Here is a 7272-nt window from a genome sequence, read left to right as displayed (position 1 = left end):
CCAGCTCATGCTCCTGCAAGCTTCCCACCTTTGCTAGAGATCTATTTTTAAGGTTGTTATCTATCTGCACCCCCCGTAGCCCAGCAGCCACAAGGACAACCTCGTTGTCAATGGAACAGACCCACACACAGCTGAAGAAGTTGGGACAGCACTCCAGAGCTTTATGGGGTGGCAATGTGCCATGCCCTATCCCTGCACAGGTCCAGCAATGGGACCACGCAAAGCACACCTCCCCTGGCTCATCCCCCTTCTACCTAACTCAGAACCCTATCTTCTAGTTGCCACATCAAAATGAACAGTGTTCACTACAGAACGCCGCATCCCTCTTGATATTTTGGTGCCAAAATGGTAAATAGGAGATGTAATCTATTCTTGGCTGATGTATCATTAACAAATTACATTTTTTTGTTGTTATTAAGAAGCCAAAAATCGAAGTAGGGAGTCTGTGAAAGTCCAGATAAAGCTATTCAGAGAGAAACAGCTATAACCATGATTCCTTTGTTATCTATCAACATCGGGGATTAGAAAATACACAGAACTGGCACCATGTATAGTAGTCATTGGGGTGACGCTAGTGGGCAGCGGAATCACACCTCTCAATTGCCTCATTTCTTTTCACTCCCATACTTCAATTTCCATGTAATTGCAGGTTCGTTAGAGGGTGCCACTTGCTGCTGCCATGCTGGCAAATGAAATCAGACCTGATGAAGTGGGGCTGAGGAATGGTGCCATTCAGAACAGCGCTTCCCTATGTCCAGCGCTGGTGGAATCAGCCGGGCTCCCAAGAGAAAGGCGTCTCAAGGACACAAAGAGGATTGATTTTCAGCAGGGATTTAGTCCCCAGTAACCTTTATAAATTGTGTTGTGCTTCATACTGCTGAAAAGGTGATGCTGTTCGGTTTCCAGCTGTGTCTGTATTTTAGATGAATATAGCCTTGGAGGTTTGCAAGAAGTAGGACCTTAGAAGTGCTCCCGCTCCTTCAACCACACAGTAAATGCTGGTAGTAGCCCAGGGAATGCTGAAGGCAGTCTGCATTACAATCCACAGTCCTCATAAAGAATACCTTTTTGTCTTGGAGCTTCAGCCTCTGATAGAATTATCCATGCCCTCACCAGGACTGAGGCCCGAAGAAATCAAAGTGGGCATTGACATTGCTCCTAACTCAGCTTGCTCAGGTCCAGCAGTGACCTGAGGTCCTGCTCCACTGTCACAAGAAGAAAATATTGTCCAGCCCTGGGCTACGTGGGTGGACTGGGGAAAGTCAGTGTCACCTGAGCAGGGGGAGCCGTGTCAGTGCATCCCTGCTCACGAGCTCAGCGTAATGCCATGCTCCTTGCTCTCAGGGCTGAGCCATACAAAGGAGGCAGCTATTGATCTCCTGGAGGCTCGGGCACTGTTTCCTATCTGCTGACATTTGCAGCACGGGGAAGCACAGCCAGGGTTATCAGAGCAGACAAGAGGGAAGGTTTGGTTTGCAGAGGGGTGCTGGGTCCAGCACGAGCCTGTGTCTGTTGTGGAAAAGCCACGCTGCTCCCTGCTGCTGGCAAAGCAGAGGAAAGAGAGGTTAAGGCACAGCCTTGGAGCAGTGGGAGAGGCTGAGGAGAACAAAAGGAGGAGGAATGAAGCCTGGAAGAAGGGAGATAGGAAAGCCACTGAGTGTGTGAGAGAGGTACAAAGAACATCAGGGAACGGTAAAGAAGAGCGTGAGCTGTGATGGAGCTGAGCTGAAAGGCAGCACCCACCGAGCTGCGATGAGGAAACTGGGCTATAGCTAAAAATACAGGGCCTTCAAGCAGCACGACCTGCTGCTCAGGGAGCAGTGCAGGGCAAGAGCAAATGGGCCAAGGAGAGGGCTTCACTCAACGCAAACCACAGCCGAGGGCAGGTGGTCTCTGTCCTTTGGGCAGCCCTACACCATGCTGCTCCCTCTGGGTGAATCCTAAAAAGCCCTTGGTCCTTTGCAACCCTAATGCAGTAGAGAAGTGGTGGCAAAGCAGCCACCGAGCTCACAGGGCACGTGTCCCCAGCTGGTGCTCTGGGTGGCTGCAGGGACACAGGATGGAACTGGCCCCGGGAGCCCGGCTGCAGTGCGGATCCCGTGAGCAGGTATTACAGGGAAAAAGAAATACCTAGGGCAGCTTTACAGAGCTGCATTCGTGTCACAGAGAAATGTGTCGGCTCCGTTTCTGAGAAAGAAATTACATATTGGAAAAATGAAGCACAGAAAATAAATCTTTTCGACGTGGAGGAGGGTTAGCCTGCTAGTAAGAAACAAAGCAGTCCAGCTCATGGCTGTGTGAACGAGCACCAGTAACCGCTCCATCCAGCAGCCATAAACTTCAGAAGGATCAATACCAGACCTGAAAGCTTCCCGTGGCCGCCAGCAGCAGTGCCAGCACGGCGATGGCCGTCACCGCGGGATGGAAACGCCAGCATCGACCGCATCGAGCACGCTGGGCTCACGGGCTCTCAAGAGAGTTGTTTGGATTGCATTAAAAAAGAGAAGGCTGTTAATGAGTTATTTAAACCTCGTTTAAGCCACGCCAATGACAATCCTATCAATTTTTTTTGCTCGTTGGCAGATACAAAGAACACCTGAATAATATTTAGAATTTAAAATGTACGACTGCCACACTGTACTGGTCACCACTAACACTAACCCGTTATGACAAGGTCACTTAGGATTTGTCCTTTACCCACCCTTCCCACGTGGGCCTGGTTTGCAAGGGTGGACGCAACCGAATCCACCTTCAGCTTGAGAACCAAAGGCAATGAGACACAATGATATCCCAGGGTCAAAGGAGCAGGAGCTGAGATTTACCTCCATCCCCAGGCCCCTGACCAGACGCTTTCCCGACAGAGCCACCTCCTCTGCGCTGCCGTGGCTCCGTGCCAGCTCACTCTCACTAATGGCTTCGGATGATGCCAGCAACTTCCAACAAAACAAAACCATCGACCCAGCGGTCCCCCCCCCCCCCCCCGGCCCAGCACGGCCCGTCTGTGTGCAGCCATATCCCCAAACCCTCACACTGAGCATTCCCTCCCTGTTAGCAGCAGCACGCACGACTCGCTTCTCCTTGGCACTTTACAGCGCTTACCTCATTTAACCCCGGCTGATAGAAAGTTTCAGAGTGTAGCAGCTCAGGTCCTGGAGGGGAATTGCAGGAGGATGATCCTGGTCAGTGCTTTGGGTGTTGGTTGTCCTGGGGTAGGTCTGAGGCAATGGGAAAGGGCTCAGCCTGGGCTTTTGCCCCACTGCAACTCACCCGAGGGGAGCACAGGGTGGGGATGTGGGGATGGGAGGACGGCAGACAGGTCTCGCACCCACACTGCAGCTCTGACCCTGCGGTTTGGTGGGAGAGCAGTGCATGGAACACAGTTCTCAGGAGGGAAATAGGAGAATAGAAAAGGGCAGAGCTCAGAACACTGCCCATGCCCTCAGCACCCAACCCCTGTTCTCAAGGAACCATACATACACAGGGAGCCTTCCCCTTTCACCCTCTGCACACAGAAGCTGGCACCCAGTATTGCCCCACCACGCTGTGTCAGAGTGCTCCCAGCCAGGAGTCTGACTCGAACCTCTGGCTCTACAGAGTCTCAGAGGAAGAATAAATGGGGGGATATTTGGGGCTGCAGAGCCAATCAGCTGGGCAATTTGCTGTGTGCCGTGTGGAGCTGTGCTTGCCCATTAATGTCCGTGCACTGTAAATCACAGGTTGCAATTCATACGCTGAATAAATCCTGGTGATCCAGTGACCCTATTCTGCCTTCAGCTCAGTGCTTCCCGCAGCTGCCCCTGGCCTGGCAGCAGCACAGATGAGTGATGGCAATGCAACGTCCTGCACATGGAGCTGGCTCAGGCAGCTGCTCACCCAGTGCCCAAAGGATGGGGTGTTTTTCTAATGAAATACCAAATCTTTAACACTTGGTTTTTGCTCACTTCCATGTGTTGTTCAATACAGCACAAAGTCCTGCAATGGTATTGCATATTAAAAAAGAAGAAACCTCTTCCTTGCATTTGAGAGCTTTTCAATGTCTCCAGTCCCAGCTGCTGCTGAGAGGGGCCAGCACCCCCACTTCCTTCTTCTCCCCATAGTGGCAGTGCATGACAGTGTGAGCTAAATTAAGGAGTGCTGGGAGGAAAAAATAGCATCAAGAGCTAATTCAAGCCCTGCCTCCTCCCCTGTGCTGGGGCAGGTGACCCCAGAACCTGTGGATCAGGAGGAGCTCCCGTGCTGCTCCCCTCCGCAGCGCCTGTGGCTGCATGGCTCCCATGGGGATTTTCTGCATGTCAGAGAGAGAAAGGAGCACGGCGGGGATGGGTTGTCAGGCAGACTTGATGATCTTAGAGGTCTTTTCCAACCTTGATGATTCCACAATTCTAAGTTTGGCTCCGTCTTCACATAGGGAAGGCCTTTGCTTTGTGTAGCTCGTTGCGTTTAATAGTGAGGTAATGAGACATTGTAATAAGCAGCACCTCCCCTCCACCTCTATAGCGACCAGGTGTCTTCTGCCCTATTTTGCCTGTAAGGTGCTTTGCAGACAGCACTGCACAGCAGTTGACACAGACGACAATGACATGGAGACGTCATTTTCCCCTTCAGCCGTTCTCCCTTTCCCTCAGTTGCAGAGAAAGGAGCAGTTTGGTGCCGATCTGTTGCCTACCCACTGCCCACCTCTCCTATGCTTGAGGAGGAACGTGCTGCTCCCCAGCAGCAGCTCCAGCGTCAGGATGATTTAGCACAACTTCCCAAACCGCTCATCTTTCTAGGTCAGGTTTGCTGTGTTGCTTTTTGCCATCTGCAGCTTCCAGGGTATCCCAGCACAGTCAAGAGAGAGGGCTGCCTTCTGCTGAACACCAGGTCAGAGCAGCTCGGAGCACCCCCGAGGGCCCCAAACTGCCACGGCAGTGGGAACAGGGGACATGAGCTGAGCTGGGGACAGGATAAATGCAAGCAGGGATGTGCTCGGGCTGGGCATTGTGGCAGCGTATGGGACGTGGCACTCATTGAGTGACTTTGTCCTGGGAACTGAGTACAAAAATGATGATCTGCCAGTTGTCCTGGGTCAGTGGCTGCCATCTGTTGTAGTGTTCCAATAATGCTCCTTGGTGTGGCTATAAGCACCGCTCCAGTCAGGCTTTCCACTGATAAGCAGCAATAATTCCTTTGTAATACAGGAAAAGCAGTGAGCCCCATCTTCCGAAGGGACCAGACAGACCTCTCTCACCTGTAACAGCATATTTTCCGAGCCTGGCAATGCATTAGAGTGGCTCTTTGACAAATCCCTTGTTCCCACTAAGTATTTTACTGCAAATGTCAGAAGTTTGTGGCTGCACAGTAATACAAATTGCTGTGATTTTGGTTATCACATTCCTCGAGCACACCTAGAACCCAACCTCCCCCCTTAATTTCAACAAGATTAAGACTCTCGGGTAACTTTTGGATCTAGACTGCATCACGCAGTCATTTTAAATATGTCACCCCAAAACCAGGGCTTTACATCTTCCCAGCTGCCTTATAAAGATGCTGCTGGCGCCCGCTGGAGCTGTACACTTGTGCAGATCACAGCTCTCTGATAGTGTTAAAGCCTCTGTGGGCTCGTGCATTATTTCCCTTTCTTATCTTCTATTCCCTTCCCTCTGCATAACAGAAGCTGAAGCTGCAAATGTGGTGGGACAGACGCAGCCAGATGGGGATTCATTCGCCTCGATGAATATATTCAGCAGCTACACTAACAGAAGAAGGAGCTGGGGAAACAAGCACAGGAGCCTTCCTCCTGTGCCATGGATGCCACGTGGAGCTGCTGCACATTGGCTGAGATGAGGCAGCAGCAGTGGGGCTGCTGGGAGCTACCCCCGGCCCCTGGGCTCTTCTATGGCTCGTGATGATTGAAGCAGTGCTCTACAATGAACCCAAAAGGCAGCTGAGATGGAGACGTGGGGATGCTCCTCCAGCAAAGCTCCCTGCTATCGCATGAAATTTGGCTGAAATCCTCCTTTTTAACATTCCTACTGGAAGTGCGCTGCTTTTGCTGCCCTCCCCAAAGCTTTGCCTGCACCCTCCTGCCTTGACCTGAACAGAAGTTCAGGGTGTGTGGGGTACAGCGACGGGGACAGGTCAGACTCCTGCTCCAGACACCAGCGCTGCTTCGTGCGCCCTGAGCAGTGCCACACATCAGGGGCTGATAAAGTTCCCTGCAATGCCAAGCAATTAATCACCAGCCCGACTGCGTGTCAGAACCCTCTGCTCGCTGCCGGGATGACTGAAATGCCACATTTCATGTTTCACCTCCTTTCGTAGGATATGAATAAGGAGCGTGTGGAGAAGCAAAGACAGGCTCCACGTCCCCATGCTCTTTGTTCATACGGCAGCACATGATCCAGCGTTTTTTCCCCCCTCTACTTTACTCCACTTAACAACCAGGTCAGATTTTCCCACGTAGCTGCCCCCTCCGAGGGGTAAGCAGCACGGGAAAGCATTGGCAGCTCCCGATTCCCGTGCATTTTATATTCCCTGGGAAAAATACACAGGGATGGACGTTCAGAAGCGGCGGGTGAAACGCGAGGATGCTCACCGCGCCCCAGGGATGTCCCCTGCGCCTCCGATCTCCCCGAGCAGAACAGCCCCGGGGTGAGCAGCCTGGATCGGATCGGATCGGGGGTGCCCGTGTGCCGAGCCCAGCCGGGGCTTTCAGATGGGGCTCCACTGCCACCCCACAGCCCGGCGCCCCAGCAGAGGAGCAGGGGCGATCCCACACGACTCAGCGCGGATCGCTCCGGCACACGACGCCAGCACAGCCCGGGGCTCTGCGGCCCCGCACCCCGATGCCCGCACGCAGCCGGGGCCGAGCACGGCTGAGCCCAGGGCGGTGCCCCCGGGGCCGGCCCCCGCCGGGGGTCTGATTCCAACGGGGTTACGGACAACGAACGAACGTATCCCTCTAAAACCCGCTGCTCCGCACCCACACGGCACTTCCCAGACCCCTCCTCCTTCCTCTCAGGCATTAAACTTTCTGGCTTTTCCATGCAATTCGGGAAACCCCACGAAGCCCCTTCCCAGGACCGCGTGCCCTCCACCCACCCGTACGGGCGCTCGAAGGTCCCCGCTGCTCCCGCACTCACCGGCCCCGGGCTGTTCCCTCCGCGCTGCGCCGGGAGAGCCCGGGAGGAGCGGGCATCACATGGCGCCGGCGGGGCCAGCCCACCGCCCTCCTCCGTGCCCCTTCCCTCCCCCCTCCTTCCCCCTCCTCTTCCTCCTCCTCCTCACAGT

The sequence above is a fragment of the Numida meleagris genome, chromosome 17, assembly GCF_002078875.1.
Source record: "Numida meleagris isolate 19003 breed g44 Domestic line chromosome 17, NumMel1.0, whole genome shotgun sequence".
NCBI lineage: Eukaryota > Metazoa > Chordata > Aves > Galliformes > Numididae > Numida > Numida meleagris.
Note: the sequence above shows the minus strand (reverse complement) of the source record.